Source organism: Tauraco erythrolophus, chromosome 29 (assembly GCF_009769465.1).
Source record: "Tauraco erythrolophus isolate bTauEry1 chromosome 29, bTauEry1.pri, whole genome shotgun sequence".
In the NCBI taxonomy this organism is placed as follows: domain Eukaryota; kingdom Metazoa; phylum Chordata; class Aves; order Musophagiformes; family Musophagidae; genus Tauraco; species Tauraco erythrolophus.
The window spans coordinates 1,375,644-1,403,288 of NC_141493.1; positions in this window are offsets into that span (position 1 = coordinate 1,375,644).

Here is a 27,645-nt window from a genome sequence, read left to right on the forward strand (position 1 = left end):
GCAGTTTCTTAGAAATGGAAAGCATTGATCTCCTACTACTAAAAGTTTATTCACATAAAAAATTCGTGCAGTTCTCAGCATTTATCTTCAGCCTGCTATTCATGGGAATAAAGTATCTGCAAACAGTAAATTCCCAGATAGTTCACATTTCACAATGAGGGTAAACAGTGGCCTTGTGAACAAAACTCAGGACACTTCCAGATTTCATTTACTTTTTCTAATCCAGGACACGGCAAGCAATTATACAATTTATTCCACAATTAAATACAAACCCACCCCGCCTGCTTATATTTGAGCTGTGAAAATGGGTCCCATGAATTGTAAAGAGTAGAGAAGAATTGAAAATTAGCTCATAACACTTAACATATTTGAAGGTTTGGAAAATACTGAATTAGAGGTGCCGTGTGTGTCTGTGTGTGTCCCATTTACTACACTCAACTTCCAAGGGAGAAAATGAGCCATGAAGTTTAGCCTAGCACTGGAAGTTGCTAGAATTATAATTACATGAAACAAAAATCCTACTTGCTCTCAAAGGAACATATGATTCAGCCACATTTATGTGTATGGGAAAAACACTGAATGGTGGTGTTCTATTTCCAGAAAATACTCCTATTGGTATTGGTGCCTTGAGTGCAGACGGGAATTTTTGTTTAGCCCAGTAGCTCCCAGTTGCTCCACCTCAACCTATGGAGACCCTGTAGCAGCACACACCAATTACAGCCTTTTCCTTCCATTTTAACTATCGACTCTGCCCCAGACAAAGCTGTGCTCACATCTGTATTTTTGGAATGAGGTCATCTGACCATTAGGTTCCACACAGACCTATAAAGGCCACTGAATAATGACTGGGTTACCAGTTTACACCCCCAAAGAAAACAATCACATTTTGGGAAAGCCAAACAATTCCCTGAATGGTTTTGACTAATGACACTGTAATTTACTGTAACCTCCAAGTTTACCATTTTATTCCGTCTGTGTTTCCAAATTACACTGGAATTGTGTTGTTTGCACTTTTAATCTTATAAAAAACTCTCTGGCAGCCATACATATTCCATGGGGGAGGATTCCTAATTTATGTAAAGTATTACAGAAAATGATCTATATGACAGTTTGGTATAAAATGCTAAATGCAAGTCATTACTCACTGAAGATAATTTGAGAGCATTGTGTCAGGGGAGACATTAGATTACAGAAGATAGGAAGTAGGAATAGGTATTCACATATTTATTCATATTTGCATAATCAACTGAAGGAGATGGTGGATGTTCTCTTGGGCCCAACTAGCACACAATGAACTGAACAACAGTTTGGAAACTTTCTATTATTTTTCACTCTATCAACACAATACTTCGATACTTTTATTTTTTTTCGGTCTTGCAAAGAGAGATATAGTTCTTATCCCAGAAATAAGTGCACTCCTAGATTCTACTGTTGCTTGCAACTAGCAAAAGATCTGGTATAAGCTGGCTAATGCCTACGGAGATGTACGTAGTGCAAGGTCATTTTGGCAGCCAGCACGATTGAACAGCTTCCTTCTTTCTTTATTGGTTCATTTCTGGAATCACAGGATTTACCTCTTATTCTCTGCCATGGGGAATGTGCGCCCCACATCACCCTCCTTCCAAGCAATCAAAGCCAGGGTAGCAATACAATAAAACTAACCAGTATTTATTTACACATGGCCATCCAGGACATTCACAGCTGCTTCTGTGCTGTCACACACGATGCAGGGACTCCGGCTAAAATGGTGAGTGAGCACATCTGAACAGGAGACCTCTACCAGCTGGATACTTCGTTGTCTTCCCCTGCAAGTAGGAGCTATTTTATACTTCAGAACATGATAATCGAAATTACAATTGTCCCACTGAAAACTATTCCTTTTTTTCCTTTTTTCCCAGACTAACATACCATATAAAATTCATACATATATGTATACATAAAATGCAATTACAAACCACTTATATTCACCAGCTGCACAGCTGGATTTACACTAGTGAACATCAGCATTTAATCTAGACAGTAGTTAAAGAGATATCTGGAAATGGCATCCACACATCAGCAGCTTTGGAGCAATTTCTCCCAAATTAACAACCTGTCAGAGCTTCATGACCACACAAAAGCTATTCTCTCCAGTTCTGTTTACCAGCCAAAGAGAACTACACGGCTCCAGTCCCTCCACTCTCCTAATTCTCCTTATGCTTACTTCAGCTTCCATAGCCTGAAGGTTTTATCTTCCCGTGGCGTTTGTGTACTCACAACTCTTTTGTTTTAATGATTCTATCTCCTGTTGTGCCCTCTGTTGCAGCATACTGTGGATACAACTCTTTTTCAAATGTCATCTAGAAAAAGAGGGTTGGGAGAGCTCATGGTGCTTTATCTTTCTTGGTTCCTTCTGTTTCTGATTATCCCAGGCACGCACTAACACTATCTCAGACAGATAAGCAGCTCAGAACTTCCAGTGCTCTAAAAAGCAAGTTCAGGCGAAGTTGCAAGGCTCTTACTGTGGCACGTTACTGCTCCCTGCACCCCCATTTTTCTGCTGAAATTTAGGACTACGCTGGTCAACATGTAATTGGGGTAGGGAGGGGTCTAAAGGAGTCGTGTACACCCCTCTTTTTAAGGCAGCAGCACCCCTCTGCAATGCATTAAGAGAAATCAAGAAGGGAGAACGAAATCCTCCGTGCCATCGCGATCACCGTTTGCGACACGGACGTTCCCAGAGATGTAATTTCTTACGTTTGATAGGACAGTGTCTGCCTGGCACAAAGGGATGCTCCTTCCACCAACATGCCTCTTCCTGGGCACTCCCAAAAGTGAAGCTCACTAACAGCATAAATAAAAGCTACAGAAAAACACTGACGAGCTGCAAAGCCGCTGCGATGCAGTGGGATGGGTTCGGCAGCCTAATTGGCAGTTAAGTGTTATCATAACGCTACTTAGGCTTCAACTTACACCTTCATGAAATCATTTTAATGCAGCATCTAATTAAGATTATTTATTTATAAGTACATACCATAATCCTTTGGAATGCTCTGTAAAAACACCTCAAAAGCACGTGTACCACGACACAACATGGGAGCGCAGAACTAGAGCTTTTTGAAGGTGTAATGTGCTTCTCTTGTTTAAGTCCCTGAGCCACTTCAAACGTTGCCTTGCAACAAACAGAACAAATTCAAGGACAGAGATGTTGGCTTTCACTCAAAATTAACCCTTTGCTTTTGCATTTTGTTAATGGGCACATAATTCTCTGTATGACTGAGCTAGCTGCTGAAATTAGTCAATGAAACACATAAAAGCCCCACATAAATCTACATGGAAAGCAGAATTTTACCTATGAATAACCACAGCATTACTCCACAAGACATCACAAAACTTTTTTAAATCCAATTTACTTTAATTCAGATAATTTTGACCTTCTAGGAATTTATAGAAGTACTCAACTGATATAAGGCAGTGCAAAGAAATGTACCAAGTTGAGAGATTGTGAGTAGAATCTGCTTTTAGCTCCTGATTTTAAGACCTGTTTGCTGACTTTTTCCATATTGTCAGTACACATAGGTGGGGAAAGAATATGGGAGAGTCATTAAAGACTATTTTTCCCAGTATATCACAACTACAGTAAACATCTGTACCCCAGCAGCAGGCTGTTCACACGCACACAGTGCATCACTATCACAAGTTTCGTGTCTCAACATTTCTCAGGCATCGACTGTAGCATGGGAGGCAACACGCTGAGATGAACAATCATCAGCACATTGAGAGACTACTTGAAAAAACACTCTTGACTGAATGGCACTTCCTTAAAAAAGAAAAAAAAAAAAACCAAGCAGCAAACAAACAAAAAAGCCAAGCTCATGCTACCTGAAGTGCACACCGTACTTCCTTTCTGGAGCTACACAGTGTGGCTTGAATCACAGATTGCACAGAAATTATTTTCAGACCTCTAACATCTACATAGCTTCCCTGTCATTCTTGTCCTTTTCCAAACTCGGATTTATGTGCTGCTTTTTCCATCTCTTACCAGTCTTTTGTATTAAAAAATAAAATTAAAAAAGCAAAAAGAATTGCTACTTTGAATATCATAGAGCTCCTTAAGGAATCTATGCCTACTTGCACTGTTCCAAGGTGAACATTCCTACCATGCTTCTGAGAACTAGATGCAACTTCTTGACTTTGGTTTTACGTGGCACAGCCACTGTGCACACACCAGCAGGACTGCAGACAGCCTCAGCTGGGATGACGTTCTCAGCTTTGACAAGTCCAGCCACCAGATGGGAGATTAATCGTTCAAATCCAGTTTTGAGTGTCTGGCTTTTGGACACAGTACCAGCTGCTTAAGTTTTTAGGATTTCACCATGACAAAATCTGCACACCAAATAGTTACAGAACAAGCAATAACTCTATTATTTTAGAAATGAAAAACATAGGCAGATCTGACCTAACTTCTCCAGCATCAGTAGTGTAAGAGCATTGTTTTGTACAAGTGTTTTGGAAGAAAACTAGCACTTCCAATCTTATGTCTGCCAGGTGACAGCTCTAGGAATGTCTTACCCAGACTTTTCCTGCAGCAGATGAAGTACATACACGACGGTCCCACTATTTAAGTCCCTCATAGACATTTTTCACTGGCCTTTGGTCCCAGTGAACTCACGAGACATAGTGCAATCATTTTCAAATAGTGATGTAGACATTATGGGTTAGATAAGATACACAACCCCAAAAAATAGCATTGCTAAACCCATTTCAGACACATGGAACTCAGGGAGATGGGAAACATCGGCCGCTGTCCCAAGCGCAGCGTGGTTACCACGGCTGGTCGGGACTGCAGGCCCAGGACTGGGCTTTAACGGTTTCACTTTGACTTGTAATTCTATTTGTAGCTTCTTTACTGTCCCAGGCGAATAGCTCCCTAACTGTGTCTCCTCTTTCTGCTTCTTTCCTCTTCAATGCCTTGGCAAGCTGATGAGCAAGTCTTTTTTCGAGTTTGCGAAGAATTAACACCATTTCAGGCTTCTGGGAAAATTTTCAGAGAAATTTTTGAAGTGGTTTATGTTTTCAAATTGGAAAACAAGTGAAACACTTCAACTTGTTTTCCCTTTTTGTAAATAAACTGCCTAGAAAAGTCAGCTTAGGAGAAGTTTTGCTAATTAAAGAGTTAAACCTTACTTTCCTGCACTGATATATTTAGTATTCCTTGGAAAGTCAACAGAAGAGAATGCAAGTTACATCATGCCTGCTTCCACCCAGAGCCACTAGTATTTTAACTGTTTCCAAAATATCAACAGAAAAACAAAAAGTATTATTTTATTTCACAAGAACTCAGATTCTTTTACTATTTCACTACAACACACGTAAAGGCACCGTCACTGCAGAGTAGAGCAATCGATGTCTTACACTCGTTTCATGTAGTCATCCTCGTGGTGTACGACAAAGAACGCATGACTGCTGATGGTCGCTGGTATGGCACTAGTTCAGAAAATAATTTCCATTAATCTGAAGTGATTAAAGTTCATTTGTGTCTGTCTGCCACACACCACAGAACAACGTATAAGGCGCCTTCAAATAAACCTGCGCTCAATTCACTTTGTTGTAACGGTGCTGCAAGCATTCAGGTATTTCCACGCAGTGTTTTCCCAAGTAACTGAAATTTAATAGATAAAAATTCCCTTGGGATGAACATGGAATAGTACACACTTAAGTCTGCCATGGTTAGAAATGCAGATACACAGACAGGACAATCTTCTTGCCTAGCAATGACCAGACACGAGCAGACACTGTACTGAGCACGACAAATCATAGAACGTGGGCACAGTCAGCGTTCCAAAAGAATGCCAACAGCCACACATCCACCTAGGCAGTAAGTCTAGCCAAGTACAAGACAACATACCGTGTTTTCAAGAAATAACATTTTAAAAAACCTTTTAAAAAAGAACAAAACCCAAGGTTATGACAAACTTCCTGTTTTGCTGATTTTCTCATTAAAAACCCTACACAAAAGCTCTTAAACGATAAAAAGATGAGCCTGATGCTTCAGCGTTTTTCTCCTTAAGAAGGCACTTGACTCCTGGTAGTGCTAAAGCCTGACAATGAAGGATTGACAAGGACAGAAAAGAACATCTCCCTCCCTCCTTGATCTCTCCATGAAGATTTATCTTGTCATATCACAGAAAGGCTGGATGATCTCCATCGGTCCAGTCACCACTCACCAGCTTAGCCAGAACAACCTCCGATTATGCTGGAAACTCTGAAAACCACTGAAACTGGGAACCACCACTTCCATTTGTGTGGTCTGGGAGCAGCTTTGTCTTTTACTACGCCCAGCACTACCATGGGCCAGTTATCACTCTGGTCCTATTTTAAGCCATTATTTACCTAAAACCATCACATTATCTGGCCTTAATGACAGCAAAAATATTACAGGAATATTTAAAAAACCCTCAATTTGCACCCGCCCCCAAAACCCCAAACCAACCCCTCTTTGATCCCCCCACCAAAAACCCCACATCCCATCAACTCAAAGCAGCCCTTCAAAAAAACTTTCTTCCTCATCGCCCAGCGTGGCAATACCTCGTAACATTTTTCACATTTAGGTTTATCCGCAATTGATAAGGTTGAACACCCCATATTTCACTTGTAAGCATGAATGAGAACCAACACAAGGTCATCTCCACCGAGGTCCCCATCCATTCTTGTTAGCTTAAACAACAGCAATCCCACACCTGCATACTCATGACTTCTTACTTAAAATATTAAATTAAGATTTAATACTTCTTGCCAGCGAAGATGCATATACCGGACTAAAGCGACAATGGACGCAGTCCTGCCTCCTCTGCAAGGTCAGGTCACACGGGAAAAACTCCTCTTTCAGGGAAGGAACTTGCACAGCCAGTCCTTGGCTGCCCTTCAGAGAACAGAAGGAGGATTATTTGCAGGAATACATTTACGTGTTCATACACCAATCCATGTTAAGGGTGATATTAAACACAGAGCCCTCGGTTAGGGTCTGTTTGTGCTCATCAAAGCCTTCACAAATACTAAACATTTAAAAATAACCTGCCAGTTAGGGGAAAGAAGAAAGCAGATGGGGTAAAGATGAGTTGAAGACACAAGTCTTTCACTCCAAGTGTTAATGCAACACGTATTAGACACATTCAGCTTGTCTTTGGTAAATGCGATGCATGTTGTATCTCACCCAAGTTTTGTGTTTCTGCTCACGAGAACATTGAGATAAGACTTCACAGGGAGACCTGACAATATAAAAAACCTTACTGTTTCATGAGATGTCCAAACAAGGTTCAAAAGGCATTTACTGTGCTTTTCATGCCAACAGAGCAGACAACTGATAGACACGTGCCAACAATGCAGACTCTTTCCAATGGAAAGAGGTTGAGTTTTCTTAAAAAGGAAGATTTCAGTCGAATATGAGGAAAAATGTTCTTGGCAGTGAGATCTGAGGACGTGGAAGTTCCTCTAGGGAAAAGTGGTGGAAACATCACCAGAGACATTTGTAACTAGTCTAGGTGCATTGGGAAGTGTTTTATAGGGAGCAGTTCTGTGCTGACAGCCAGCATAACCAAGGGCAACCACAGGTGGGGCCTGAAACTACTGCTTTCCTGCTAAAAATTATGTGTATGTACACACACGATTTCATGTCTTGAGGAAGGATCATCTAAGGCAGACAGGAAGTGATGTAAGCTTTGTGAAACTCACATCATTCATATTCATTAATATAATTAGAATACTGAACTTGCTACTCAAAAACCATTCAGTTATGAAAGGTCAGCAATGAAAGTGAATATGCAGGTGACATCATTACTACATTAAGAGCAGAGATACAATAAAAAAGGTTTTGTGTCCACTCTTGCATCTGTATCATTTCCTAATACAAAAAAAAAAACCCACAGCACTATAACTTTTTCAAATGTTTTACTATTAGAGTCTAAAATGACATATCCCCAAAATGTGCTTTTTCAGCCCCAACATGGTTTAAAAATGAATTTTGAATCTGATAGCATTCTATTTCTTCATAAAAGATAGCAGAAGAAATCCTTATAATTTTAAAGATAAAATATTCAATTGAAGATAATGCTATTGCATCAGCTCTAGATAACTATTCACAGAAGTTAAAGATTCAGTGCTGTAAACCTCTTTATGAGACTTTAGTACTTAGAAATGAAATTGTAAATGGGGAAGCGTAGATTGCTTTGATTTAGAAAATTGTTGCCATTAAACAGTTTACAAAGAGCCTAGTGTTTCAGCATCATTATCCCCAATGTGTCAAAGTAAGCGGTTTCACAATATTTAAAGCACTCCCAACTTCCTCATAAATATCATTTATATTCCGGGGCTGCTAGTCAGTGTATCACAAAATATCATTTACCTTCCTCTGAGCTACACAGCGTGATTACCTGAACAGATACACCCTCACCTGACGTAACTAATGAGAAAACACAGGGCCAAGGCTGTTTAAAAGGTTTAATAACTCAGATAGTATTGAGTGTTGTACCGCAGTTTATGTTTCAAAAGTACAGAAAAATATCTCAATGTATATGAACTGAAAAAATGTTCAAGTCCTTTGGTCACTGTGCTTACAACTACCTTCCACCTGTGTCCATACGAGTGTTACACACCCCTCAAGGAATGCTCAATACATGTTGCATACTTCCTGCCTTTCTAGAGTTCCTGCCAAGATTTGCTGCTCAGGAACTAAACTGACTCTTCCTTTACTTAATTCCATCACAGCTGAGCACGGTTTGCTTTCCAACATAGAATGGTTTGGGTTGGAAGGGACCACGATACCAAAAGATGCTTTTGGTTTCTGTGCATCAAACCACTGCAACTTCATCTGCCTGGATAGGCTCACATCTTGGAATTGAAGATTTGGATTTATCCTTCAACTTTCCCATCATCCACTTCCAATTTTATTTTTTATTCTTTGGGCAGCTGACGTTCAGGTGATCACATTATGTGATCAACAGACGCAGCGACAGATCATCGAAATGGCAAGTTACAGCACAGGATGCACAACGAATACAAGGTTAAACTCCTGAGAACTGGGATAGGAGAGGGGGGCAAGAGCATCCCATCAACAACCAGCCAGTGTCAGCTGCACCTGCACACATCAGCCCACTGGCAAGGAGGAAGCTGAAATCCCTGTTACAAGACATCAGTGACTGTCTGTAGTAGGTCTGTAGTACAAAATTGTCACTTTACACCAGTGGCTTGATGATCCAGGAGAGAGTAAGAGAGAGAAGGAGGGAGGAAGACTACAGTTCTATTCCAATTAAAAAGCTTTATTTGGAGCACACAGGTTACCAGATCTAAGCCAATGAACCAGATTTCACAAATCCCCGTGTGCATGGAACTTCCCAGGGCAATTTGTTCTCTGCCTCTAGACCGGATAACTGGCCTGGAAGCAGACACAGACAGAAAAGGGCTATCTGTCAGCCCCAGACACCTTCAAGTAGACTCTCATCTTCTCAATATAAGCAAATGAATACTACAAGAAGCAAACCAGATGGTTTAAGTAAACTATTATTGCTAAGGAAATGGCTGCTTGCTGAGAAAACCTTGACACAGGTAAGACAAATTCCTCCAGCACGTATTAAGGAATCCAAATGCATCAAATAAGGATAGATGATCTGCTATCTAAGTTGTTTTACAGGCCATTTCTCCTGAGCTACATTGCTGACCTGATAATTCACTTGCAAACAGTGACAAAGGCAAAAGAAAAGCATCATTGCAGACAGCATAGAACAGGAATGCAGAAAGGCATAATAATATAAATACAAACGTCAGAGACATTTTCCAGAAAAAAAAAAATCACAACTAGAGATTGCTTCACTGAGAAAGCACAAAACCGGCCGCTTCGTTACCCACCAACATGTTAAAGAAACTAATGATGTGAAATGAGCAAAATTCACAGCTCAAGTTGCTGCACTCTGGTGGTTCTCTCTAAGACAAAGTAACAACAAAGCAACGGCAAAGCGCTGGCATCACAAGGCGAGACCAAGGGGGCTTGTCTTACTCAGAAAGGAAATTTTGCATCACTTATGAAACTTATTCCATTGTGCTCGCTTTACCAGGACTGAAAAGCATCAGTCAGCTGCAGGCTGACACGTACGAACTTTGTTAATTTTATTATTTTATTTATTTAAAGTTAAAATTTTGGAGTCAAGTGGTTCACAACACGTCATCAATAGTTATTAAATCCCAGCACGATACAGAAGTCGATTTCTCCATGTTGTTTTGGGGAATAAATTCAATTGTTTTGCTCTAAAATTTACGCCCATGTGTTTTCATCTAAGTCTAAGGAGACAAGTGAGCCTCAGGAGTGTGTCACACGCGGAACAGCACACGGCGGATCAGAGGAGAGCGTTGGAGTTTTGTGCTGAACGTGGTTCTGGAAGTGGCCACCTCTGCTCTAGTGAAGCAGCACTGCTCCATCTTCATACCACGGGTTCTTCCCCTCTCACCTCCCTCAAAAGGCAACGTCTCCCTTTCAATCCTCCAAGAGCTGACCTCGGCACTGTACAACCGTCGTGTTTCATGGAACGACATTTCAAAGCAGCACAGCCTCCTTGTGCAAAAGCACTCAAACACAACGAGAAGTGCTTGTACCAACAGTCCACCCCCGCGGTTACACGTACAGCAGCAGACTGCCGAGCACCAAAACCATCTCACTCTAAAGCAACACCCACGTCACAAACACACAGACACCGGGTCTGCATGGAAGTGAAAGGAGATAGGATAGAAACACAGATATTCTTTTAGTTTCCAGCATTCATGAATTCTTTCCCCACACTCTCTCCTTACTGAGACGAAAAATCTCATGGCTCCTCCTTCCTTTCCATTTCCTTGCTGCTACTCTGCTTGATTTTGCCAGGAGCAAAACCAACCTGGTGAGTAGCTCCAGCACAGACATTTATCCCATTTTATTTCTTTGCAAAAGACATCCAAAAGAAATACAGCCATTTTATTTGTTTGAGTGGGGAAACGCATGTTTCTGCACAGATGTGCATCTTCTGTCATTTGGCAGAGCTGTGGCAATTCAAGTCCTACGATTCTGCAGAGAAACTCCATTGCTACGACATCCCAAGGCAGTTTGGATTTACAATTAAGTTGCTACAACACAGAGGTTTGTTTCACTGCAGCACTGATGCAAATCGCTGTGCACTGCTCAGTTTGGGGGCAGAATTCTTCCTGTTCCTGCCCATCTGCTTACCCTGTTTTTCCACCTTATCATACCTGCCACTTCCAGCCTCATGGGGCTTACACAGGAATTCTTCTCCTATTTCTCTACATAGCAACAGCTTCGGAATAGCTTGGTTTGGACCTAGTGCTATAAAGGAAAAAATTATATGGCAGTTTTACGAAATCAATTAAGATTGTTAGATTTATCCATTAACAGCACAGAAACCCTGATCTCTGCTCAGTGGTAGCACAGAGCACCCCACCTTTCTAGTCTCTGAACATTTCTTTGTACGACAGCATCACAGTCTACCAGACAGAAAGCATGGGGCTCCAACTCCAGAGAGCTCCCTGCGCTCCCATAATGGCACTGGTTTATTTTGTTACCTTAAGCAAATTGCGCCCTTTCACTGTGCTTCAGGTTCCCCACTTTATAGGGGGTCAAATTCTCCTGATAAAAACCTGCTGCATAAAACCAACACATCACACAAGTGACGCACGTGCAAGTCATGAACTTGTCACCAGTCACTGTGGCTGCAGCACAAGCTTCCCCCATGGAGCCCTCATCCAGCAGCAGCATCCTCGGCATCTCAGCCTCCCTGTGGAGAACTCACCATTGTCTGAAAATCCAGTCGTTAAGAGAGCACTTCAGAAGGTCAACATCTCCAGATTCTAATCAAACTCTGAAAACGTTTTATTACTTTATAGAGGCTGGACTGAAAAGAAAAGCAATCGGCATCGACATTGACCTTTCACAAGCACACTAAACTTCACTCAGGCCTCTTAGGACAACCTTAGACCCAATCTATTTTTGCACAATTTCTCTTGAAAAGCAACACATTAGCAACACGCATAAGCAAAGTGAAGAACACACCAGTGACCATGTTGCAAATATACTATTCCTACCAAAAAACCCACAAACTGGCTTCATCCCAGTATGTTTTCTGCGATTCTCTATTTATTCATCCCACCTATGCCACATCCTCAGAGCTCGTACTGTGCCTGTGGAACACACAAAGAGGATGCTTCATCTGAAGCCACACTAGATTAGAAACACAAACCATCAATGAGATACGTTTTTATCAGCAAATTCTTTCACACAGACTCTGTAATTTTTTCCTGTTTGATCCTTTAATACTAAAGATGCTTTGTGCTTCAAAGATGTTAAGTCAAGGACTTTGTTTCCAGGCTTCTAACAAACCTTTACTGCCAGAGTGCTACATCACAGTGCATTTCATATAGCAGAATGAAATCTCAATGCTTCAAGAGGGCTGTTACTTTTTTTAATATCACCATCAGTTAATAAAGCTCTAAAAATCTAAACTTGGATTAACAATGATTGACTTTTGAAATGTTACTGATGAAATCGCTGTTTCATGCCACTTATTCTTGCAAACACTATTTAGATTTAAATTACAAGCTTTTAACTGTAATTCGCTGTAAATAAATAACAATTTAAGAGACCAACAAGTACTCTAATTGTTTTTAATTTCTACATGCCAAATATCTTCTCAGAATAAAGAGAAGAAAACAGAGAGAGATGGAGAGGTAAATTTTCAAGAACAGACGTTACCAGGTCAGGTTTTCACTATTCTGATACTGTCCAGATTCAATTTCATCATTTAATCTTGAATTAATTGCTTCATACTACAGACAAAATGAAAGGCACATACATGCACTCAATTCCTAAATACTCCGCCCGTCTTTTAGTCATCTTTAAGGACAATAATTATTTTTATATTGAGTTGTGTTTATCCTCCTCTTTCCAGCTCATGATATAACGTTATTTTGAATAGGAAAATTGAGAAACAACAACAAAAAAGGGACTTCAGGGAAAGAGTGGCTGCAGGACAGAGGGGACAGCGGCACTTTCCAGGGACAGCACAACAAATACGAGCTACTGCTCCCCCCAGGGTAAATGCTTTACTGTGTGACACTATGCTGCACTTCATCATTTTTGAACACACTTATCACTTCATCCCCATTTCGTATAACACACTGAAAAAAACCTAGAGAGCTCAAGCATCAGCACATTGAACAGGGCTCTCATGGTTCATATCAAGTTCAATTTCATGGGCTTTTGTATTAGAGCCCCCAGCACTACCACTATACGCTAATCAAAAACCTAAAACGATGCTCTCTCCTAGGTGTATTTCAAATCTTCAAAACACAGCTTAGAAACCTGGACATGTAATTTATTTGCATCTTCCTCTACACAACATGCAGAGCTTGAAAACAATTTCAGATGAGATCTTAATGGAATTACAGCACTTTAGTTACTGTTGAAGCAATAAATGCAGTAATCCTGCTCAGCATCTCTACGTCCAGTAGCTGCTGTGCAAACACCCGGCTGTCGTTCGCATACAACCTGCTTTAGAAGCCTCAAGGCTCCTTCTGAACAATTTAAGTAGAGTTCTCAAAGTTCTGTGCTACATTTAGATGGTTTCAGTTGTGTATATCCACTATGGGTTGCAAGTGCATTTTCTTTTCTCCTTATAACACCTAAATCAGTGATTTAACTCTGAAAAAGGACCAGCTTTTGGTATGAGGAGTTTTCACCTGAGCACCTATACTTAAAAATAGCTCTGGAGCTCTTATGCTCTTACTCAAGAGAGCACATCAGTTTTTGAAACAGGATTCACGATGGCCATTTGTGCAAGTGAGGCCCAGAATCAGATTTTAAATGCCTTTCTAAACGGAACCGATATAATGACAGAGCATAGGTAAGGAAAGATTTTATTTCCCCTGATGATAAATAACTGCTAGCACAGAATTTCTAACCTGCCATCCTAACAATCACCTGGACAGCATCGTTGGGCAGGGAGAGTTCTATTTACAGATGTTTTATGCACACATCATGCTATCAATAATGGAAGATTTTATAGCACATTTGTACATAAATCAAGATTCTATTCGTAACTCTCAAATACACAGCCCACCCTTAGCTACTATGATGTAAAACAGATAAATATTCTATGAAAAGATGATTGCCATAAATTGCCAAATTTCCAGCTTTCTAAACACTTTTCTGCCATAGCTCTCCCGAGAAGCTGACCATATGGATTCTCCAGGTCAGCTTCCAAGAGTTTAAAACAATGTCACATGCGTCTGCAAGAGCTTGCAGAAATGCAGTCATCATCATCACCATCCATAAAACATTTTAACTGAACAGTAATTTAAACAAAACCTTTGGCAATAAGCAGCTTTACACCCAACTCACTGAAATAGTGCTTTTAAAGCCAGATTTATCGCTGAGTTGAGTAATGGCACATGCCAGGAAAATTTACCTATTTTAGATTAATCAAGTCACAGAACAGAAAAGCTTCTTGGCTAAGGTCACTGTTAAAAATCTATAAATGCAGATCCAAACCTCCTGCATTTCAGTCCAGTGTTTTAATCAAATGATAACTGCTCCTTCTACGTCTATAATCCAAAACTATACTGTAAAGTAGCTTTTTTGCAAAGATTATTTTTAAGGATTATCTGAAAATGCTACTTGCATGCCATTAAAAAGAAGAGGGGGGGAGGGGAAAGCCATAAAAGAGAGAAAACAAAACCCAACTTTTTGAGCAAAGTGAAAAATTAACCATTTCCATGGTTGCTGCCATTTTTGTGTCTCAGAGCACTTTAAAGTAGCAGTGTTTCAGTATCAGTGGTAGGTCCAGATACACACAGCTAGTTAAAACAGTAGAGAATTGCCATTTAGACAAAGCTGGTTGGCAGTTATGAGTATCTTCCTCTCAAAGTAAGGTCACGTATTGTAAAGAACAGCCCCTTAACTTCAACCTGATGCTCCATCTAATACTTCTATCCTAATAACAGCAAACTCTTCATTCAAACTACCAGTTCCACACCCCTCCTCGTTAGGGTGCAGCAGCACCCTTGACACTACTTCCACCAGGTCACCCTTCAGTCTCTCTCCAGAGAATGGGTGTCCACACCTTCAACAGGGGCAAAGGTGCAGAGCTCCTGCAAGTGCTGCGTAGCGTCCACGCACACCAGCTGAGCAGCACCATTTAAAAACTCAACACAATATTAAAGGCAGGAGTCAGAAATATTTCTTCCCTAGTCAGGATGAAAAGCACTCTGGTTTATCCGGATACAAATACCAAAGCAACAAGAAGCTATTTGTAAAGAGAAAACTTGTACGTTGCCTAAAACAAGCACTTCAGATTGACTCTAGGAAGAAAAAAAAAAAAAAAAACACGAAAAAGAAAAATAGCAGGGAAAAAAACCTGTGCTGCTAAGTTTAGCTACTCCTTTTCACTTGACTAGATTATGGAAAGAAGACTGTCACAGCCCAAGCAGGGACTTACGTATTTCTTACCCTGCCATTTAGAACGCTTTTGTCTCCCATCATCACTCCTGCTTTCAGAGAGAGCAAGCTTGCAAGACAGCATTGAGTGGCACAGCTGTCAACAGAGCTGTGTTTTCACAAATTTGGAACCGGCACGCAGGCTTTCCTACAGCACCCCAGACAGAGCTATACCACGTGTTTTAGCACCTGGGGATGCTAGTAGGTTTGGAAGAACAAACTCTGAAAGACAAAACGTAGGCACAGGGTTGCCAGAGTTGGAAGAGACTGCCTTCTTCTGGATTTCTTGCTTCCAGCAGTGCACGCAAACCTCATACTCGGTGTCGAACCCCTCCTTGTCATGGTTTGCTTCAGGGTTCAGCCTTAGTGGGGGGAATGAAACAGCAAGACTTCAACAGCCTCAACAAAGGAACAGTCGTCTTCTACAGACTCTTCAAGACTTCATTCAAGGGGTTTAAGCTGTAAGGACACTTCCATCAAACTTGAAGAGTAAAGACAACGCTTAAACCAAAATGAAGGGAAAACTTTTGGGACAAGGGAAAAAGAGGAAACCTTTACAGAGTTAAACACATGGGTAGGCAGAGGGCAGCAGAGAGGTACCAGCCATCCTGAGTTTTGGGGACTTGCCAAAATGTAAACCTTTGAAAGTCTCCTCATTGGTAGCTTAAGGAGATTTACTACTACTACATTCAAAATATCTTAGTTGTCATGAAACACCGAAATCTCCTTCAAGCAGATGGACTCTTCGAAGCGAAGCTGTCAAGCAAAAAGCAGCAAAGCACCGAGCTTAGCACAGACAAAGGGCTCACAGAAAAGGGGGGGGGAAGGAGAGAAGATAACATTCCAAGTAGGTTTTCTCTCCTCTGAAGAATGCAAGTTAACTTTCCCAATTACCCAAAGTGCACGTTACCTCTAGCACTCATTTTCCTGCTCTATAACCCCGGCACAGAATATTCTTGGCTGGAGCTTGCAGAGCAGAAAGACAATACTTTGGAGGTTTGAGTTCACTGACAATGAACGGGACACGTTTAGGACATTCTAAAAGATTCGGTTTGTCTGTAAGAAACGATGATGTGTTAGCAGTGCATGTTCCCTCTCTGCAGCACTGAAATCTGTTTCCAAAACAGGTTTTGACAGTCCTTTTTTAACAACAGCGACTCTTTCGACTCCAGTAAACAACTTGCTTCTCATTAACGCGGACACTTACAGGAGCAAGTCCGTGACACAAGGTCAGGAGGCAACCAATGATGTGGTTAATGTGTCATCATGATTCAATTATTATTAATCAATTATTATTACTAATCAATTATTTCCCACTTCAGTGCATTTGGCAGATCTTTGTTTCTAGTTGCACATGACGACAGGTCCTACTCCGAGTTCCTTTTAAAGGATTCCGAATCCAATTCCACCCAGTGATTCGGAGCTCTGTAAGCTCTGAAGTTCCATAGATGCTTCACGCAATCTAAAACGATCCCTCGTCATCAGAAAGCAGGCACCAGCACACAAGGCACTGAATTTTTTCCATCAAGCAAAGAATATACTACGGACAGGTATTTACACGACTGCATAGCCAGGAGCAGTGGGTCCTGACATTTTCGGGTGACAGCGAGTGCCACAGGCAGTCACAGCACGACCGCGTATTTGCCAATTATGTCATCGTGGTTAAGCAGCTTAGATAGTTTTGCAGCCTTTGAGAGGAGGTGGCAGAGCAGAGGTCACAGTTTATGAAATTCACTGACAGCAGTAATCCATCTAAACAAACCTTAATTCACATGCAATTAAATCATTCTTTAAATGGAAAAAAGCAGAACAATGATCTTTCAGCAAATGCTTCTGTAATTGACTGCTCAGGCCAAGTGCACTCATCTTTCCACTTCCCCTGGTCTGCAGACGACCTGTAACTGTTCTCCAGTGGCAGAATCTTGGTTTTGTACCTTAAAGGTCCCTTGATGAACCTTTCTACTTGCTAGTGAGGAGGCAGCTGTCGCATTACAGTACCTGACTGGACACAATAGTGATTTCAAGAGGTCAGACAGCAGCACCATGAACATTCTCAATGATTTCATTAGAAGTACATGTAAAATCTTCACTGTGTTGGTCAGACTCTCTTTGAATTTTGAGCAACAGCAACAGAGCCACCAACAAATTCAAGGTTCTGTTTTTTCCCCTGCCGAGTTATTCCACAGCTACTGGAAGACACATTGCCAATTGCAGGCAGATACTGTGAAACACCTGGCAAGACATCATCCTAAGGCAGTGCAGAAAGAGTTCAGAAGCACAGCTGAGTTCTCAAGTGGTGAAGTCACAGACCAGAGTCGTCCTATCCCAAAGTTTCCTTCATTAACAGTGCTGTAGTCAGGAATACTTCTCTCAAACTGTCTGAAATTTGAACAGTTATCAGGATTAAGACAGCAGACCACATCTTAGTGGCCATAAATGTTCCCTCAGAATAAAACTCATCTATTTGTCATCCTGCAGTCTTGGGCACAGAGAGAAGGAACCCTTTGGAGTATGTTTGGTGCTTGCTACCAATTGGTGAGCACACATTGCTACCAAACCATGCTCACACCGGCTGTCGGAGACAACTTGACAAACAGAAGAATCGACACTATTCAGCTGACCTAGCAATGAAAGAAGAGATACCCAATTCCCTAACTTCTATAATCCCATTTAAGCATGTGTTGAATACTGCAAACATACAGTCTTCTCCTGCAGTCAAGACCAAAAACTCCAATCTTATGGATTTCGGAAGAATTCTGGGAACAAGCAGATTAACTGGGAACATGGTTTGGAACATTCTAAATAAAAATTCCTGGAGCTCTTCCCCCATGTCACCAGTGTTTTTATCTTTGACAGTAAATCAATACTGGCTGTTAATTCCAAGCATATAATTTACATGTTCTTACATGTTTATGTAGAGAATGAAGGGCAGCGTTTACCCAAAAGCTATTCTGTTTTTTACAAAAAGCATGAAATTAGATTTGTGGGACTAATTAAGCATAAGATGACTTCTTTTTTGGTGCCTTTACACTGTATTCTAGCCTCCAGTATGTTATTGTCAGCGTTGAGATATAACTCAGAAATCCAAAGCCATCTTGAAATCAACTACTTATGGAAGTAACACGGAATAGATCTTATTCTGAGTGTATGTAAAAAAATGCAAGATCAATCATCTTCAGGTAAAGCAGCACTTTTGTGCCAATTATATGAAGTATAATTAACCACAGAGGATCACTGTCTTTGCAGCGTTTTGTAAATAAAGTTTTACTTTTCATCTGTCAAACCTCTAGTGGTTAACCCAACTTTTATTACACGTCTCCTTGTAAGTGCATTTAGATTCTCTGATCTGTGGTAGTCTGCGTCGCGTCCACAGAAGGAAGAAAAACAGAGCTGCAAATCTCTGCAAGTTCAGCATTTGTCTGCAAATCGAGTATAAAGTTAAGAGGCTACTGCACTATTTGCTGTGTTAATCTGCCAATCCTCTGGTTTCAGAGAATATTTTGCTAAAATATTAAAACATACACTAACAGTGTAACACTAATCAGTCTTTTTTTAAAAAAAATAAGAAAAAAAACAACAAAATACAGGTATTGCACTATTTGTGCATCAGTTCTGTAATATGACATCCACACTCAGCTTTAAGAACGTTTGTTCTCATAAAGAAAACAGAGTTTGGCCAAATACTTTGTTTCCTATATATCCTAAAATATCAACTTTTCATAGGGACACAGTATTTTTATACTTCCTACTTGAGCTTTAAAAAGCTCCAGGAATCTTTATTTTGAGCAGTTATAGAAAATAAAAACAAACCTCCCATGAATGATTTATTCCATTATTTGCAGCAGCAGTGCAAATGAAAACGTACCAAAAAAGTAAGACGAGGAATATAAGAAAGTGGTCTACTGAGGTATATATTTGGAATAAAACCTTTAAAAAAAAAAAAAAAAGGTCATTACTTCAAGTCCTGTTTACAGTGGAAAGGGCAGATTCCACGAATTCAAAACTTTCAGATAAAAATAATGATGCCAGAATCTTTGCTCTGGTACTGCTCAAAGCTCATGTCTCTCCCCAGTGAGCCAGATGTTACAAAAACAGACAAACAAAACCAAGAAATCCCTAAAAATCAATCAGCCAGGCAAAAAAAAGGCAATAACCAAGCAAGGAAAAGGTATAAAAAGAGGGTAAAAATAACAGACAGGTTGTTGCAAGTGGCTGTTTCCCTAAACAGACCCTTCCCCAGCAAGGCAGGGATTTTATTTTCACTACGGACACTCCATACTGATCCACTCTTTTCTCTGCCACCTTCAGCCTGTAACTTGTCACCTGTGAATTTGCCTTTTTAACCTCCCTCCAGCCCTTCTCAACACTCCCTGCCTGCACCCACCCAAGTCTGGGTGGCACCGGGCATGGATGCTCCACCGCTTCTGCTCAGAGCCCTTTTCCCCACCAGTGCTCGTGGTGGTCCCACTTCACGCAGCCCAACACGGCCAGTTTACCAGAGTCTTCACGTTTTCCCGTTCCTCCATCTCACGAGGAGGACCCAAAGAGCACGTTTTGCATTTCTGAAGGTTGGAAGAGGGACAGAAGCACAGCACTGGAGCTTCTCCGAGCTCTGCCTTCAACGAACCGAACAGATCTCCAGGGCTTCCAGAGGAGCCTGCTGCAAATGACTCAACAACTTTCAACAACTTCTTGTTCGTGAGCGAGAACATCCCATCAGCAGGCTCCCAGGCCCAGTGCTCAAGACTAATTGGTTTTCACCATAAATATAATAGAAGAGCTTATAACATTCTCAGTCATAACTTTAGCAGGATTAAAAAAAGAAAGTAAATAGGCCTGAGAAGTCACATGCTGCAGAAGTAATTTAGGAGAGGCTATTTTTATACTTTAATTTTAACACAATTTAACATATTAAACTAAAAATGGTTCCTTTGAGACGCACCGCAACATCCCAACTTTAACAGCTGCTCCAGTCTGACTGATAATGCAGCGAAGCTCAGCTGCGTGCCAATATTTTATTATTTAAAAAGTCATTCTCATTTAGGTTTTGATCCATTTTATGTTCCTTGACACAGATTAAGTTATTACAAAATTAATGAAAATTGTCTGCATGACAGCAGATTTTTTCTTTGGGCCTGCAAATATAATTATCCGCCCACAGAAGAGAAGGAAAATGAAGAGAGGGTCTCTCTGACAGATACTGCCCTACATTTTTAACACAGGGAAAGAACCTGCTGTCAAACATGCAAATCATTTCCGAGTAAGCACCTTCCCAAGGGACCATGTTTACAACAGATAAAGTAGTAATTGGGAATGCAGCAACTTTTGTTTTCATATTAGCAGGAAACAAGGCAGCATCAAAGCAAATCTCTGGTGAGGCTCCAGCATGCAAAGTCAAGTCCGTGGCAATTTTCCCTGCCAATCAAAGGATTTCCTCTGGATTTCAGAAGCTTTGTAAACCAGACCTCCTCATGAGTAGATCAGCACTCCTCCCTTGAGACAGGCAAACTAATATCCTTTGGTTTCAGCGTGAGGAGGACAAAGAGAACTACGGCAAGGACGCACATCAGACGTGATTAACAAAGTCTGAAAGAGTATTGTTTACTACAAAAAGAAGAAAAGTCATTTAGCTGTCCACTTCACTTCCTTCTATATTTTAGCAATCAGAAACACCCACCTTTACCTCCCAGAAAACATTAACAGTGGCAAGTACCAAGGCAGTCAAAAGACCTGAGGTTGGATCCTTGTAAAGGCACATAATTCACATAAAAACACCAGTACACTGTGCTTTACTGTTACCTGTACACAATCCTTGATATCAACATCAGAAACATTTAACAAACGCATTCCCTAACATATCTTCACCTTACAGAAAAAAAAAAAATAAAATCTGTAGACTGAGTCTTGTGCATTTGAGTCACAAACAAGACTCCAGGCGATTCCCTCCCCTAAAGCATCACCAGACTTCACATCACCTTTCGGAACGGAGAGGGGCTCTCACGGGGGGGGGGGGGGCTGTAAAGGTGACCTGCCAGAACAACAGAGAGTCTCCTGCCTGTTCATTAAACAGAGAAAAATAAGAGTTAGACAGACGGGTTTGTACAATATTTTGGCATCTGGGAATGACAGTGTCCGAGGGCAGCTGGAGGATCACAGGGATCTCTCTCCAGAGAGAAAGCCCATAGCACGTTCAGTGCCAGGATAGCAAAGCATAAAGACTTCTGAAGTGAGTTGGTTTGGAAAGCAATATATTTAAGGAAAACTGTAATGTTTTACAGGTTCTACTTTTTGGAAAAAAAAAATTTTGTTTTTGTTTTTTTTTTTTTAGCAAATGATATTTACTTACAGATGCAGAATTGTTTGGTGATTTAAGGCTATTTAATAAAATTCTGAAATAAAACTATTATAAAGAGATGTGATCTGGGCAGCTAATAAATACCTCAAACTTCTCACATATTGTCCTTTCTGGAACATGCCAGGCATAAAGCTTGTACAGTCACCTGAAAACGAGAGGAGTTCAGAGAAAAACCTACAAAGCAAACCAATCAATGCCCACCACAGCACTGGAAAGTGTATGGGCACCTGCTCCCTTGCCCCCTGTCTAATCCTGCACACGCTCCAAGTCCACACGACACCCACCTGATCATCGTACGTTTTATTCACAACCTCCTCCAAGCCAGATCTAAAGCCACTGTCCAAGAGATGAAATTACATCGATAATAACATTTTAGTGAGTTATATGCTTGCTTTTTTTTTTTTCCTCCACATCTTACAAGCACTGAAATCTTTCCCCAAAATCTTAAGCTGAAAAAACAATTAAAGAGCTTGAAACAAGGGAAGGAGAGGCTCATTGTGCAGCCACAGGAATTACGCTGATCAGAAAAACATTGATTAGAAATTGAACTCATGCTTCTGGAAAGTAAGTTAATGCCTTAACCAAACTATCCATACCACGACTTGGCTAGTCTTTAGCACTGTTTTCTCTCCACCCTACTCCCTTTAGCTCCTGGCCTACAAAACTCCCATTTTCTACATCAGATACAGCACAGCTCACGGCAGACAAGGTGAGTTTAGCCCTTCATCGAGCCCTGCAGCACACCTCCATGAACTCCAACCTCATTTAAAATTGCTCAGATGTCTCCAACGTTGGTGGAATCCACTTGTGATGATAATACCATTAAACAGTTGTCAAGACAGCTTTCAAAGAAAACGGCAGTTTAAGGTTCCAAAAAGTGTTTTTCAGCCTTTTCTGAAAAGCTAGGGAGTCCATAAGACAAAGATATTCTTTTGAAGTTTCTTTTAAAAATGCATACATTGAGACATGACGTTCATATTTCTGATAAGCAATAATTTATTAGTTCCCAGCATTACTAAGAATTTCTCAAACTTTGTACAAGCCAGCATGGTTCAGTATTTTTTATCTCTCACGGCCAGACTGACACAAAGAACTGTCTGATATGGATATTCATAGGTGAAGGCATCTATTTGGGTCATCTATTCTGCTTGCCTTCGAGTGTAGAATTATTTACGGTAAAATATTATTTATATTAGACTCTCTGGGGGTCAAAAGAGGACAAAAGACACAGGACACGTTTACCTTGACACTGAGGAACTGCAGGGCAGACACAAAAGTTAGACAGAGACCCCAAGAGTGTGGCTCAAGGGGCTGAAGAACACCCTTCTCGACTCAGAGGGTTCCCCAGATGTCTCGGTGCTCCCTGCAGGACAGTGAGGCTCTGCAGATAACCCCACAGGACATCGAAAAGAGGGCACCGTGCAGCTGGGGGCAGGAGGGCAGAGCCCCCAGCAGGTTCACAGCTTTCCAAAAACAGCTGCACAGACACGGAGAACATCTTCCTGAACGTGGTCTGGTGGGTTCAGCACACTGAGTTTAATCACTGCTAAGTTTTATCAGAAGGTTTACAAAAGGACAGTTCTAAGGAATTATTTTTAGAAAGATAAAGTAGTAACTTGGTAGATATTTATAGATAACTCCTTTCAGAACACAGCATAAAATGAAAATTATTCTCACTTGCCTACTCAGCACCAGCCTGAATTCTATCTAGAACAGTACAACAAATAACAAACTACACATTCATAACACAAAACAGATGAGGATACTTATATTTATATTTTCTTTACCTGGTTTATAAGCATACACACATATACACAACGCTTTATCAAAAATATTTAGGAAGACTCACCCACAGAGCTGCAGCAGAAAAAGTCTGATCAAGATATTGGGATCACTTTAAAGGAATAAGAAATTACTATGTAGCCTCCTTAAAATTTATCTTTGGAAATTATTCTCTCCAAAGCTCTCTGATAAAGGTGAAAACTAGGAAAACCGTTTCTGGAGGAAATACCATGCATAAACGACAAAATTAAAGCTAATCATGACAGACTCGAATGAGTTTGCTTTGGAATTAGTGCAAGAAGATTTAGTACGTGCAACAAAACCAAACTCATGCTGGAGACTTAGATGAAAGAATTAAATATATGTATGCAAAAATGCAAAAACTGAGGTGCAGAAAGTCTTGCTGAGCCAATGGCAGAAAACAGAGGATGCAAATCTCAGTAAAACAAGGAAATTGCATTCAGGCTCTTACCTATCCTGCTCCAAACTTAAAACAGTATCGAGTATTTGAGTAACATCTGACTAACATAATATTGTAATAATTACAGAGCAAGTGGATAAGCACATTGGCACATACAGAAATATGCCTGCCAAAAACCCAATCTAAAGAAACTGTCTGCAATTTTGTGATGACGGCCATACAGGGAATACCGAGGCAGCCAGTCATTTGGTTTTTAAGTGTTTGGATTTTTTTGAAAGAAGACTTCCATTTCTGGAGAAACAGGCAGGGACATGCCACAGCCCAGGTGTGCAGGTGAAAGACCTCGAGGTCCAAATTACTATTCATAAAGACAGGAAATGCAACTTATCCAACATAATATAAAAACGTTGTGATGTTTGAACAGCAGGGAACCTGCCTTTTTTGCTATTCTAGTCATGTAAAAACACACTGAAATACTATTTCACAGGGCAGCTTAACCCCAAATATTAAAATTAGGAAGAACTACTAATAACAAGCAGTTACTATGTAATTTTATGTAAGACAAGAGGTATTTGCAAGATAATAATGTCTCCAAGAACTCTCAGAATAATGATCAGCAGAAAACTGTTCACGAAATGTACGTAACAGAGGGTTTGCAGCACATAAGAAATCCCACCAAGAAAATCCAAGAGCACAACCCAAACTCTCCTAAAAGATTGTAGTGAGCTGGGCAACACCAGGATTTCATGGCATAGACGACAAAGGGTATTCTACAATATTGGGCAAGATTATAATCTAGGGCACATGTAAAACCATAAACAGCATCTTTTGTCTGCAGAACACTATAAATAATTTAAAACTATTGTTGCAGGCCCAGCTGATGCATGTTATGGGGTGGATTATGTCTTGATTACATTCAGCTGAGCATACAAATTCCATCTTTTATCTCCTTGTCAGCTGGATTTCTTCTGCAGCTAATTGGAAGCTGGAGAACTCTGCCCATGGGGAAGCCAGCAGCTATTGCAGCCTGCCTCCAGTAGAATTTGTCTTCTGGAAGTGTAACAAGGTCATTTTTAAAAGATGTAAATAAAATGGAGAGGGGAAAGAGGAGGAGAGCCCAACGAGCAATGAGACAGTCCCAGTTATTAACCAGCATAAGGTAAGAGAAAGGAGGTGGTGCTACTCAAAATCCACACCTTGGCTGTGTGTCATCGCTGGGACACACAACTGAAACGTAATATTGGCAACTGTTCTTTCTTCAGCAAAGTGTGATGCAGGTTGGGAGCAATTTAAAAGCTGTAAGAAGCTGATTCTTTTTTTATTCTCTCACGGATTACGAGTGCAGGTCTACAAGATGGGTGTTTTTTCCTGTCTCCCCCTTTCAGAACAGAGGGGCGATGCGCACACTGTTTCCTTCCGCTGTAAATAAGCGACTGTTGCTTTTACCTGACACTTGCTTTCCATGTTCCCATCCATGTCTAACCCAGGGAACTGACTCCTGAGCCTCCCTCCCCTCTGAACCCACGTGGGATACACTGCCAGAAACGTTTCGGAAGTCTCCTCCACAAAACAAATGCCAACGAAAAAAGGCTGGAATATGAGCGAACACTTGAAATATGTTTCTGCCCCACCTTCCTTTCTGCCGTGCTCTAACGAAGGCTAAGTTAATTAGCTCACAGGCATCTACTGCAAGGGTAATGGTGCAAGAGAGAAACCAAGTACGAGAACAGCTACAGCACGTGCACTTTCAGTGTTTCATTAATCCAGTAGCTTCCTAACTTATCCCAGTGTGGAAGGAGATGCATTTGTTTATAAACATAAAGATTTGCTGCTTAGTTTTCTATGAAAATTTAGGACTGACCTAACAAGCTTGCCCAAAACACTGCAGCATCATTCTCTGTATCCCTACAATACTAATAAATAAGGGAGGACAACAAAGGAGGAGCCAAGGCACAAATAATTCATTTCACTTTCTTACAGTTCAGTCTAGACCATCCCTGTCTACTAGAGAAAGACAAACCATAAAGGATGATCACGAGCTCTAGACAACCCAACAAGGTCAGACTAAAGTCCTGCCAGCCAGACCAGATCTCGATGTGGGGAGTTTGAGGTTAGAAGAGGGCAATCTGCTAAGAGCAGCTAAATGGGATTTCTGTTTAAATGCCGATTTCGTTATGCAACTGAGAAGATTGTGAGTTCTCACATCAGCATCTCAGTTACCACTTCAAGCATGGAAGGCAGACATGGAACTAGAGACAGCAAATACTGCTTATAAACTCAGAGTTTCTTACTGTAGCAGACACACTAAATCCAACTTACATGCTCACTATCAACAGCCTGTGAGAAGGAATACTACAAGTAGGACGATTACAACTTATGGCTTTATTGGCTCATCTTACACAAAGGGAAGGATGTCAAAGATGCTTTAAAAATGTAAGTTGACATTTCTATAGACACTACACAGAACAATGGCATCATAAGGCACGTTGGTGATTTCTCCTGCACCCCATCTTTTGAAACATGTAAGTATTACCGTGTCGAATTCTGCTCAGATACACCATCAGGTGTTACAGTCCATGGGCTGGGACACAATACTGGAGGTTTTCTTAATTTTAACTCACTGTACAGCTAGGGCAAGTCCTTTCTACACCACTGCTTACGTTCACCCAATCACGAAATAAATATTTGATAGAGCCTAAATGTACCTGAGAGGTACAGACCATGTTTAAGTAAAGAAGTTTTCACTCCCATCCACCAAGAAGCTTGTCTATAATTTGAAAACAAACACGAAGATCAAGAAAAGTAAGACCGTATTGTGAGTAACCACACTGTAAATTAAATTACTTTCATTCTTACTTGTCCCAAATGTCACTAACGAAAACCAAACTTTTTGGATGTATCTTAGAAGGCACATTTAGCAAATGAACAACTCCCAAAATATCCACTTAGCATTCTCCGACTGCTAAGCTGAAGGTAGGAAACATGTAGGCAATTTATACAGCTACCTAAAATCTTCTAACTGCAAATCTGGTCATCTCCAGTGCTCTCATCAGTCCTACAAAGCCATGCACAAACATGCAAGCACGTGTGTCTGCAGGAGCACTAACAGGGCTATTTAACTGCCTGAACTAAAGCTTTAAAGATCCTTGACATGATAAAAAGACACTCTCAACAGCCACCTTGTCACAGGCTTCTCTTTATTAAAATAATTTACTTCATGTTGTTACTGAGAAATTTGCAGCGCCAAAGCAGGGGAACAGGTTACTACAACAGTAACAGCCACAAGAGATTTGCTGATCTCCAGCAGAAATAGTTTAATGACAGCCTAGAGGTCAAAAATCTGTTTTCATAAATACAGGACGTCACCTCGATACTCTGTGTAGGAGTCTATTCATGGAGCAGAGTAAATCTTCATTAACACTTGGCAGTGACAAGTCTGTCGTACTGAAAAGCCTCTCAAGAGTCAATATAATACTTTCACCAAAAAAAAGGCTACAACTCTTTGATCAACCCTATTTGCTCCACATTTTTGAGCAAGTTCTTCCAGACAATGCACTAAAGCAAAACTAATACCCTTGTTTC